Source organism: Megalops cyprinoides, chromosome 17 (assembly GCF_013368585.1).
Source record: "Megalops cyprinoides isolate fMegCyp1 chromosome 17, fMegCyp1.pri, whole genome shotgun sequence".
NCBI classification, from domain to species: domain Eukaryota; kingdom Metazoa; phylum Chordata; class Actinopteri; order Elopiformes; family Megalopidae; genus Megalops; species Megalops cyprinoides.
In genome coordinates, this window is record NC_050599.1 from 6,415,381 (window position 1) to 6,428,927 (window position 13,547).

Consider the following 13,547-nt stretch of genomic DNA (forward strand, 5'->3'; position numbering starts at 1 on the left):
TAAAATTTTAAATAACATTCATCAAAGTTTTTTTCTGATAAATCAGGGTCGTTCTTACAATGTGGGCCTGTGTGTGTGTACCCAGACTGACAGCTTTTCCAAGCCTCACTCTCACTTTCTCACCCTCCGCCACATGCAAAGATGTACTGTACGTCCCACCTACCTTCGTCGACATATTTTCCACTGTCTCTATTTTACTGCTACTCAAACTCAGGCCCCTTCCCGGCAGGCGGTGGGGTGTAAGTGTGCACACTCTAAAATGGGCCCGTTTCTGGCGGATCAGCCCAGCAGCGTGTCCGGCTGGCAAGGTTTTTACATCAGCCTCAAACAAAGGCAGCGGAGAATGTGTCAGGTCTGCTCTGGTAGCCGCCCACATTCCTCAGATGGAATGTGCTGATGGAGAGGTCATAACTGCCACACTGGAAGTCCCGTTCATTTTGAAACATTTATATTTGATTATAAAAATAATTTCATGCGCGCAACGCCCTAAAGTATAAGTATGACTTGTGTTGCTAAGGCTGTATGAAGTGTTTATTTTTACTTGTATGACCTCAACACCTGTGTTCAGAATGGGGAAAAAGCTGCAGTTCCTTCTCCTGTTAAACAGGCTTTTCTGTTGAGAACTGGCAGAGCATAAGCAGACTGAGAGAATCAGTTTACAGTGGCATTTCAATAATGGACACTGCTATATTAGTGCCAGGTGTCTAGTGGGGAGGGGTTCAGTAAAGGTAGTTGTTTTTCCATCCAAGGAAAACAAGCAAGAAAAATTGCTATTATTGAAACATGCCGGAGGTTTTTTTTTTTTTCCAGGAAGTCATTGAAACACTGTATTCAGGCTGACTTCGATTGAAATTTCTATTGAGAAAAATGCAGTGGTCTTTTGAATCAGACTCACCTGAAATGGATATTTTCCTTCCTACATTCTCACATGGCTATGTTTTAATGAGGAAGTATTTGTTCACTAGCAGCAAGGAAGTAGATTTATTATCAGCCATACCAAACCAAATAAATTAATTTTTATTACATTTTTAAAAAACCTGAATTTTATTTCTTGGTCTGAGTAATATTAAGTCATTCATTACATTACATTAAATTACATGCATTTAGTAGACAATCTTATCCAGAGCGACTTCAGTTTAATAGTATTCTTTTTATTGTGTACAGAAGTCCTTAAAAAGTGAATTAACGTGATGCATCCAACGAAGAACACTACAGTTTAGTTCCATGTGGACCTTAAAATGCTACTGAACTTACTAACTGTCGAAAAAAAAAACCCAACAAATTAAACTCTGGATAGGAAATAAGTATTGACATTTAAGGTTCGCTTGAAGGTTACCGCGAACTGTTCTCGAAAAAGTCGATATAACTTTAGACCGTAATAAATCTATACTTTTGTCTATACTGGGGAAAATTGCCCCAGGGAAAGAGTTTATTTGAACATACCAAGGATACACCATTTCATTTGTCCACACAACGCTCATTTAGAATGGTTCTCTAGTTCCCCTGGGTTTCATTTCCAAATAGAACAATCTTAGATGCCTTTCGGGGTCAGGCCGAGGAGTGGATTTCCGGGACTACATGCGAAATTTTCCCAATCGTCGATAAAATGTACTAAGAGATGGAGAAATCACTATTGTTTTACTCTGTGTCACGCACATTATATCAGACGTGTATGATCTGTTAATTTATTTTCAATGCATGAACCCGCATTGCGATTAAGCATCGCTATAGGAATTCTAAAGGCTACACTTGATGTTCCAAATAGTGTTTAGTATTGATAAATTACGGTTGCAATAAAAACACGGGTGTATTTAGTTTTATTAAACCACATTTGACGCTAATAACATGCTTAATCAAAGATCGCGAATAGACTAACGTGGAATAGTATTTAAAAATAAACACACATCTCATCTAGTGCCTCCCTGCTCTTTAAAAAGGGCCTCCAGTAAGTTTTTTTTTCGCGTGGGAAATATACTGACTTAATGCAACGCTCTCGCAATATGGGTTTTCTGCAAATTATATGAGGACGCCTTAATCCCATCAACTGCGTCCGTTATCAATAAATATAAGAGAGGAACTGGCGTCACGACAAGAGATTTCTCGTAGGATTAGTGAACAGGCGCTGTGATGGTTCCGCGGTGATTCCTTGTGTTTACATCTCTGCGAGGATAGCGCGCCACGTAACATACGTTCGGCATCTCAGTCTATCAGCGGTTTAGTACTGTGCTCAAGGACAGAGCGAGGTAGGAGAATACACACCGTGGTGTAAACAGAATTTGACTACAACCGCAGATTTGTACACGTGAATGTGAGGATGTTTCATGCAGCCATGGGCTGGTACAAAAGTATCATCAAACCTTTGTATGTTTAATGTTTCGATATCTCCTACTCTTCCACCAAAATGTGGGAAAAGGGATCAATATTATACTTTCACATCCCTGTGGATTTAAGTGTTCTTTGCAGATTGGTTGCGCTTCCTTGCCTTTACGTTCATATTACTCTTTAAACAGACGCTGTTAGCCTACACCGTCACCCACAGTCAGTCGGTGCTATTGCTGCTCTGTAGTATTCCGCCCTCTGGTGGATAACGACAAAACATCTTCTGTAGTATAGTGAATTATATGGGTTCCACGGAAAAAAGTAATCTTAGCAAGCATTGTTTAGCATGAAATATATAATGTATTTTGACTACATATACGGTAGTACACTGATTGTAATCGATTTGGGGAAGTCCTTTATGACGTATGGATGGTGGCACAGGCACCATTTGAATATCTGGAGGGTACAAAATGTACTGTGTAGGACCATAACACTACAGAAAGCAATGATATCTTCCCAAGACATTGTATTGCACTTCACCAAGATGAACACTGACCATTACTGGAGAAACTGTTTCAGTTTACAGTACAAACAGTGATCTCCAGTGGCGTGTACAGATAAGTTAATAGCTGATTGCATTTATATAGTGCCTTTCATGAATCTCATAGCAGTTTACAGTGTGGACAATGACAGTTTCTTTTAAGCACAGCCAATGGGCTGCACCCACCTGCAGGATACTCAGCAGACATTTTGAGTCAGAACGCTCGCCACACATTGATAGCAGGTTAATTGAATATGTATTTAACTGTCGGCTGAAATGCAATGAAATAGCTCCTCTGTGGCTATGTAAGTGTGATGGAGATGCTGTTTAATTTTCTCCTGCATTTCACCAGAATAATGACTCTTTCAGGGGGAGAGTACATTTGTAATGGCCCCGTTATTCATGCAAAAAAAAAAAAATGTCGAAGTGCCTTCATTAATCCACAGGGCTTCATTTCGTTCTCTCACTTTTCTCTCCTCTCTCTCTCTCTCTTTGAGCGTTCTTGTCTCAAGTGCCAGGTTGCAACTAATTTATCTCAAACCGTTGACCTCAGAAATCCCTGGTGTAGCTCCCCGCTACGCCCGTGACACTGTTAGCTGCTGGCTGTTTTGGGAGAATATCTTGTACTGTCAGCAGAAAGCGAGGACACAGCCAAAGAGCCCTCCGCAGCAGCATGGAGTGAGGCGTGACTTTGCTAGCCCTGCACCTGCCTACACTCTGCACTTAGGACAACAGGCCAGTTTCTCCGCGTGGCCACAGAGAATTCCAGATGACAGAGGCTGTGCTGGGGCTGATTCATGCCAGGGGCTGGAAGGGAGGCCTCCTCTTTGGAAGTACACTTATCCTTCTTTGGTGTACAGTAGGGTACAACTCATGGAGGATGAAGTTTGATGCAACTTGTGTATAGAACTGAAGCACAGTCCACGTTACATTGCATTACATTACATTCATTTAGCTGACACTCTTAACCAGAGCAAATTCCAGCACAAAAGAACAGAAGCGCGTCCATTCAAGCCTGGCCAGACCAGGCTTACAACACTTCTGGAGCAGTGAGTGTGAACATAACACTATTCAAGCCCTTGAAGAAATGAAGAATTTGTGTAAATGTCCAAATTAACACATGCAAATCATCCAGATCCAGTCAGGTGAACAAGATTGTCTACAAACGAATAGTCATTTAAGGAACAGTCCAAGAATCTTGAATGAATTGAAAATTGTCCATCATTCTCTATGAGATTTTTCAATGAAAAAAAAAAAAGAATTTCAATTCATTACTTTAAATGATTGAACTGAAATGGAATTCACCCCCAGATGCTGTCTCCCAGCAAAAATGTATTGCAATTACCTCTGTACATGTGCAATCTCTTAACAGCATCATGGTGTCGGGGAAAAACCATGAATCTGTTACGAATTAAGACATACATTAGACATCAGAATGTTCTGGAATAAAGGTATAGATGAGTGAATGTTAAAATACAAGCATACTGTATAATGTCATTTATGGTTTATTCCTATACTTATCATTCTTTTATAATTTTATTAGGGAGGGACATCTACAAAATACATTGATACAAACACAGATGCAGTATCCAGTGTAGTACAGATGTATTTATAGTCAAAGCTAATTTCCTGCACCAGTCCCTTGCACATTTGAATGTGCATTTCCTGATTTATTTTGAGCCATTCATTCTTTTCTTTTTTTAGATTTCACTACCTTTGAGTATGAGATTTCAGTGAATAATAGAGTTTGCACTAATTAACTTCATGGAACCTACTCAAGCGCTGTGCAGCCATGCTTAAAAACATTTTTATACGGGCATCAAACACACCCAGTAATTTACATGAGAACCACTAGAGTGGAAACCTTGACAGCAAGAACAAAGCTACAATGTCAAACAGTCATTTTAAAGTAGTCATTTGGAGCATAATGTCTTTCAAAGAGGTTTGGAGTCACATCAGACATGTGAATGAAAGCAGATGCTAATTGTATAGCCGTGCATCTCTCCCTTTAGCAACCCCTTTATGATAATTGGACATAGATAATCAGGTCAGATGATTTCTAAATATAGAGCCCCCATGGAGGGGTGGGTAGGGGGTACTGTAGGTTGAATAAAAAGGGGTCAGATGTCTTCTAAGATCTTTTTTCTAAGATCATCAGTTTGGTGTTTGCTGTGGATTTGCTTATTCGACATTGATCCTGAATGTTTAGATTTGATTGTACACTGTTATTGATACTGCAGGATTATAGAGGTTTTATGAAGAGGATTCCTGAAAGATGACTGCGTAAGGACAGTGTAGACCACAGAAATTAGCGTTACCATGAAACTGAATGAAAATGTATCGAAATTTTTCAAGTTTCATACTATATAATGTTAAATTACTTTTGTTTGCTCCTGTATTGTGAATATATTGTGCTCTGTTTGTAAGAATCACATCATTCCAAAACTAGTTGATTATTACAAGCACAAAAAAGTTGATTCTTACATTGCAAAATTATCACGGCAGTCATAGTCACATAGAAGAATTGAACTAAGGACATTTCTCAGATGAATGAGAAGAATATTTAACAGACAAACACTCTTCTCATTCATTTGAGAAATGAGTTCAATTCTTCTATTTGACTATGACTGCTGTGATAATTTTGTAATGTCACCATGCGAATTGTTGCCACTGTTTTGGTTATTATTGCTGTACCTTTATCAGTTTCCTTAACTGCGTTTCTTCAAATTTAAAATAATAATTTGATTGACTTTAATTATTTTTTAGTGTCTCCATGATAACTGGCACTGTGCAGCCTCAGTTATAGGTACCCATCTGGTTTGCCTTTGTTTTCTGTTTCTTGCATTCTCCCATTCTCCGTGATGATCCCCTATTTTAGACTGTGGGACTCCTATTTTCTCCGCTGCAGCTCTTTGATTGATATTCAGACTATCACAAGACTGAATGTGTTTTTCATTGGCAAAAACATCATTCTTTTTGGCATCCTGCGACTTAGCTGAATGGCACATCTTTTTCCTCAAAATATTTTAATGTCTAGGAGCTACAGAAATGTAAATGAGACATGAGTGTATACAAATTCTACACAGCATTGTTGTTGTCACAGTATCATATAACATGCACTGTGTGAGCCTAAGTGATTCTTATAACTGGGTTGCTTGGTTATTATAAGAAGAATATATATTATGTGTTTCTAATTGCTGCATGCATTAGATTCTTATGCTAGTAATTTTTTCTCTTTTTTGCACTTTTCTAACCTCAGCCAACCTCTCCAAAAGAATTAAGATTATTTGCTCTGCGGACAAACGCCAGATGACACAACCAGTTCTAAGCGCAGGCCATAAGGCCCAGGCTGCACTTGAAACAAGCACCTTTACCATCTAAACCACCCAGGAGCCCTTTTAGCAGTAACTGTTATAAATTTGAGTGCACACTAATACTTTGATCTTCATACCAGCCGGAGAATATTTATTTTGACACATTTATGCTAATTTGTACAGTTAGCTACAAGTGTTCACTCAGAGAGATATGCAGGTGATGTAGTTGTGGTAGCACTCACTGTAAAATGATTTGTTTTAGGGTTTATGGTTCACTGCTGGATTAACACTGGAGTGCCCATCGAGCACTTGGGCACTACAGCGGTGTTCCATCGAGCTTAAAAGCCCAGTTTTGCCCTGACAATGCTGTACAGATGTGTTATTTTCATCCACTAGAGGAACAGGCAGCATCACAAGGATTAGCCCATCCTGTAACTGTACGCTCACTTCCACCCAGACTTTCAATCACGGAGAGTTTTTTTTGTCCTCCCAAAGGACTTTCTTAGCTCCCCGCCCCTCGCCCCCCAAAAATGAAATATTTTACCAAAGACCATACTGAAAGACAATAACACTCCTCCACTTCCCCAGCCAGGAAACTCTAAATTACACAGGAAGCCGAAGAGGGCTGTTCCAGTGACAGCATGTCAGTCTGCTCCATATTCCTGAATCCACCCACCAGCTCCACCACTGGCATTTGCATTCTGCAAAGACAGCTGCGGATCAGCATTTTTTTGCCTAAGGAGGTGCTGTCTGTCATTTAAATGTCTAATTTAAAACAAACAGAAAAGAGCACACTCCCCTTGCTGCCTCAGAAAAAGGACACATCGCCTGTGAGCACAGCAGTGGTAGAAGAGACAGAGGAAAACATTCATCATACTGTAGGCTTCTTTAATTAAGTTTCGTCCTCCCATGGTGGAGGACGCATAACTCACATATTTGCCTTTACCCGTTCGCTGTGATATTTTGGATATTCATGTTTGGCTTGGACTGTGTATGTGGAATGCTACACATTTCGATTAATCAATCGTGGCATAATGCAGCAGTGTAGCATAGTGGTAAGGAGCAGGACTCATAACCAAAAGGTTGCTGGTTTGATTCCCCTCTGGGACACTGCTGCTGCACCCTTGGGCAAGGTACCTAACCCACAATTGCCTCAGTAAATATCTAGCTGTATAAATGGACAAGACTGTAAAAAAACTGTAAACAATGTAAGTCGCTCTGGATAAGAGTGTTTGCTAAATGCCAACAATATAATGTAATGTATTCTGATTTAAAAAGTACCTAGTGTCTTTCAGAGAAATCAAACATACTGTAGAAAGTGCTTGGTTGGATATAGTGACCATTTATCAATCAGCACTATTGTGTGTTAGTTTTGTCCTACAGTTAATTTTCAAATAATTTTTGAGTCCTTCCCAAAAACCTACAATTAATTTCTAGCTTCAGTTAAGGATATCCCAAATGTTAAATTGTTATTTATGAATAAATGAATAAATTTAAAACCACAGATCATTTTTACAGAGAACACCACTGAGTGCCCTTTTGTCACATGATATTGTCTGATGTTGGACTGAATTAATAAATATTAGTCAATGATGCCATGAAATTCCTATACGTAACAGGAGCCTTCCAGAAACTCATTGAATCAGTTAAATGTACTGCATCATAGCCTCCACCTTAGAAACTTATTTGGAAAATATGGTATTGGACAAGATACATCATTAATGGGATTATGCACAGTCTGCCGCATAATTCATAATCCAGTTACACTTTATTTACTTAGTAAACCGCTCAAGCAGACATTATAAAGGTATTACTCATCTGCTGGCACTGAAACCCTTACTGTCCCGCTGATTCTATTATAAATGTATATGTTCTTTTAAATCTAACTGCCATGAACCAAACTAAGGATACAATTGAAACATTATCCTGAGGTGTATTAAAAGGCCTGTTTTTTCAGTAACACTTCTGACATTTTGTCTCATGTTTACATATATGTGTGTGTGTGTGTGTTTATATATATTTAAAAGATATTATGCTACTACTAGCCTTCTAGTAAAACCTGGCTGCCCATGCTATAACAGATCCACTACCATGTTTAACAATGTTTGGAGAAAGTTGTCTTTCTCCAAAAATAAACTCCCGCAGATGTAGGAAAAAGAGTAAAGGGCTTTGCTCAGAAGTCCAGGTTCTGTGCTCATTACACCAGGTTATGTGTTGTTGTGCATTGGCCTTGGTTACAAACAGTGTCTAAATGGTAACCCTGCCATAAATATCAACTTTGTGAAGATCATGATGTACGATTTTTGTTGAGTCTGGGTTACAGAGGTGTAAATCCAGTTCCGTGGTAATTCTGAGGCAGTTGTTTTGTGGTATCCTGTTTGTCTATCCCTTCCACTGAGCTTCAGCTTGCACCACTGTTCCTCGTTCCTAAGGCAGGTTTTCCTTTTTGGAGCATGATGTCATGATTTTCAACTGTTCACAACTGTTCATTTTCTGTTCACATTGACACATGAATAATTTTGCTGTTTCTGTGACTGATGCATCTACAATTCAGAAATCAGCTATCAGAAATTTTGGATATATCATGTCGCTTCAGAAACTCACATATTACTGTGTTGATTTTAAAATGTTTTTCATAGCAGAAATGTATGTTTGTGATTAGTGTTGACATTAATATGAAAGATGCAGAAACTCCTTTCAAATTGTGTTTAGTTGCTTCAAAATACAAGTCCCTTTTCATTTGGTGTTTCCATTGTTTTGTCTATCCCTATGTATTTGTATGCATATGTATCTACATACATGGGATTACATATGTGAGATTTTGAAACACAATATCAGAAACACTCTGTTTGTGTTGCTTGTTAACATGTAAAGTATTGCTTTTCGTTGGTTTGCCCTCTACCTTCTTTTCTCTGTTGTTAATAAGGCATTACTATTCTTCAGAACAATGAAGTGGGGAAAAATGCAATTCGCGACGTTCCTCTTTGGAGGTTCCAGAACACCAGGAGAATTTCCTTTTCATTATAAAGTGATAGCGAAAGTTTTAAACAAGTTCAATTAAAAGAGGAGAGTAAGTTACATAACTTGACTCTCCTCCTTGAACAATGTGCTCTTTTCCGAGAGTCTGCTGTAATTGCTTGCACTGATCGTATCTCCAAATGAGCCACCGGACCAGAAGCTCTCAGCCGTGTGTTCCTTGGCTGATGACTAATGCGTCATGGCATGACACCAAGGCAAACACGGCCAGCAGATGGATTCTGCGGCGCCTCCCGGCAGCGCCAATGTTGGTGGGCCAATACTGCCACCTATTGAGTGTCTGCAGAACTGTGACAACAACACAGAATAAACTTGTCTTCGGTGCGAGAGGATTTACGTTCAAGCAATGAAAGCATCTCCCATCCTTCCCATCTAGCGGGGAAATCATAGTTTTTAATTTTCTTATCAGTGCATATTTTCAGAAATCGAAATGATTCTTTCCAATGTTCTATATTTTTATGATTAATTGCTGAAAATCGAAACGGTTGAACAGGAAAGGGTTACTCACTGAGTTAGCCAAATCCAGCCCATCGTAGGGTACTTGATTATTTTAAATTACCTTCAGTAACGCCAATTCAAAACAAAACATCATTGTACAGATATGATTTTGATATCTTACTCGTGGAATAGGTAAAAACTGTTTTTTTTTTCCCCGGTGTCTGAAACTTGGTTTAGTGCGACGTATTCCCAACCGCATGTACTTTACAGGCTCATGCTAGGAGAAAACATAACGGTAACAGTGTAGAAACAAACGCGCTCCACATTGCTGTGTGACATTCGCCAATAGATGGCGCTCAAAATTCTACGCGGCACGGAGGGTAGAATTGGCGACTGGAAAAACACTCAGATTAATAATATGTATATATTTCATTGGCATCTTTATATTTCCGCCTTGTGCTCTTGAGCATAAAGTGCAGTCACACGACATGAACTGTGGAATAAAATATCAATGCATGCTTTCATGGAGATGCCGTTGTCAGCCGACTTTCCCTATATTCGAAAATATGGTATGGATTGCAGGAAGCACTTAGTTTCGTTATTGTTCTCACCATCATTTTTACGTAGCACGATATCGGAAATACACGGACTATGTTCTGGCACTGAATGACCTTCAGAACACATCTGCACCGCTCATCACAGACAGCTGCTCCGGCCCAAACATGAAACAATCCGATTTATCACGGACATCACTTCAGAGCGAGTGCCGCGCAGACCCACTAATCTTTATAGCACATGGATTTGTCATTTTGATTATCAGGGTCCTACTCTCAGCCCATCCAGATGCTATACAAATCAAAGATTAACCCACATTTTTGTAGCCCAACATAGATCGTCACAGGTCATCCCTCCAGCCTCCTTAAAGTCAGTACTCATTCAGTGAACTTGTGGCTATGTTCTTTCACAAGCCTTATTTTTCCATCCTGTCGTTTGTTTTTTATCCAACCTTTTATAGGAGTGTCTCCCAAATACATCATTTTTCCTGGGGTCAGGATGTATTTTTCCAGTTTTTTTCCCTGCTTGGCTCCATATACAGACACACATACACACAGAAATGTGCAGACAAACACATACTGAATAAACCAAACTCAAGTTGCATTAACAAAAATGAATATGAAAAAGAATAACATGTTCAGAGTAAATCACTTCATATTAACTAAAAAAGAAAAGGGAAAAATAAAAACTTCTGGTGCATGTCACACGCTACCAAATAAAAACTTTCGAATAGTAAAAAAAAAAAAATTGTATAAATTGTGACTGTCACTTGAGCATGTGTAGTTCATATATTGTATGTATTGTATTATATGTAGTTCAGTATATTCATTTCAATAGAAGCTTATGGTAAAAGCAGTTCATGTTACCTTGATATACATATTTATGTTCAACGCCTCACTGCATATTGTCAATTTTGTGTAAGATTCAGAAATTATACGGTCAGCGTGGCCCTATCATCAGTGCAGTAAATGGGAGTGAAACTCTGCGTTCTCTTTTCCTTTACATACGCTTTTATCAAACCTCAGTCCTCTGCTGTGGTGTGCCTCCCACCCTGACAGCAAAGCTCAACATTGTTCAGAAAAAAAAGAAAAAAAAAAAAACTCTTCTGTAATTGCAGATAATGCAAGTTGCGTAATGGCGCTTGAAGGTACGTCTTCTTGAGAGTATGCACAGCGCGCACACAGGTGAGTGTCAAGGCAGAGTTGCAAAGGAATTGACATGTTTGGCATGTGCAATTAACCCCTTCCATTACCTTGACCTTGCCATTTGTAATGTGTAAGGCATCCCTGCTGTCCTTGCAAAGCTTAAATTCAATCTTCTCAACACAGCAGTGCTGTCTCCTCTTAATACAATAGTAATGTGATGAATATTCTGCCCTCAGATAGCCCCCTTCACATATATAATTGAAGCTTGAAAATAATTTAAAGTTTTCTGGGTAAAAAAAGTGTATCTGAAAGTGAACATAAGGGAAAATGTTCCCCCGGCTGAACAACGTGCACACCAGGTCAAAGGCCCTTACAAGGCTGAAAATTCCAATTACCAAACAAAACCCAGTGAAAGCATTTAGTTGGCCGTACCCAGCATTAAATTCCATGTAGCGATGAATGTTCGGTTGCATGTCCTACACGTTTGCGAATCACTGTAAGCGCAGCTGACTTGTGTGTGCTTTCAGTACAGTCGAGTTTTATTGTCTGAGAAGAACGCTCAGTGAATTCTAAATAGAGCTTGTGTGTTGAATTTTATGTTCCTGGTGAATGCAGCCACAGTTATTCGGTCCGTTTAATGGCTACAATGGAACACATAAAAGTAAAGCGCCCGAGTGTGGACTTGGAGGGGGAAAGCGGCCGTTTCTGACACAGCAGGGAACTTGCTCTCGTAAATATCAGCCCAGAATGCAGACACGGGTGGAAACGAGTTCAAAGTGGATTTCACACTGGCACATGCAGAGAAAAGAAGCTCTTCTTCACACAGACAGTTAGAGTATAAATACATGAGAATAACTTTGGGGGGTGGTGGGGGGGGGGGGGGGTACATAGGGGACTTCAGGATCCCTCGAGGCCAACACCGGGCCAACACCATCACTGCACAGTGATGGATTCCCTCTGGATTACAGGCAAATCATAAGCGGAGATCAGAGTGGCCTGTTTCCATCTTGCCTGTCACTGCTGTTTCATACAGTGGGAAAGCATCTGCTCACACAAAGCTGCTCCCCTCTCCCATCTAAACCTGAACCACTTTCACTGCTATATTAGCTGTTTAAAACCCTGCTGAGTGCACTATGCAGCCCGTGTTGTGTTCTCCCAGTGCCCGCAGCAGAATAAACTAGGGATCATACTCCTCTGAGCAAGGGGGGGGACATGGCCAGCCGACCTGCTGCTTATCCCCGACATCAAGGTCCTTCCACGCTGACTTGCACAAACCCTCAGCTGCCCTGGAAGTCATTTGTTTTCAGTGAGAGCGTCCACCATATTGAAGCCAGACCTCGCTTTGCTTTGATGTGTCAAAAATTCAGTTTGAGACTATTTTTCACCCTCCCACATGCTTCATACACCCCCAGCCCCAACACCCCCCCACCCCCACCCCAAATGAGTCTCTCCAAAAATTAAGCTTTAGGTGGTGGGACATGTCAACTCAGTAAAGCACTCTGCAATTCAACAACAAATACCCCTGCGTTAAGATAAACCTCTGGTGCAGAAGCACACTCGGTTTAAGGCAGGCACTGCAGACATCCACTAATCTTTTGGATGCATTGGGTCTGATCAGCAGTGTGCAGATCATCGGCTCATCCAGATGACGTGCAGATTAGCAGATCTGCATAGCGACTGCACTGAACTGCTGCCCCTGAACAAACAGCGCGGCAGTTTATCTGAAGATCACTTAAATCGTTGTGTCACAACCGTTTGACCGTAACACCTGTCTGCAGGTACGATAAATTGACATTCATCACAGAAAGCATAGGCAGTCACATTTTCATAAAATGCCCCATCCTAATGAGGATGAATTACATTTAACTATAGTTAAATGCAACTTTTTCATTGTAGTGCATCTCGACAGTATCCCTTCATCCTTAAGGGAAGGTGACTAGAGTCATTGCATCCTCTCCTAGTTGGAGGCATTTCTATACAGTCAGATTTTTATTGAAATTACTCCTTGGGACATTTAATTGTGTGTCTTTATTCATTTTTTGTTAGACATTTCTTATACCATTTGCTGTTTGTTGTGACAGCAGTATTAATACGTATTATTTTCATCTCTACCACCGTGTCCTTACCCCCTCCTTTCATAATGTCTATCCACAGCTGATCGATGTTTATGTTTGCATTTACTTAGCTCCATTGATCTCC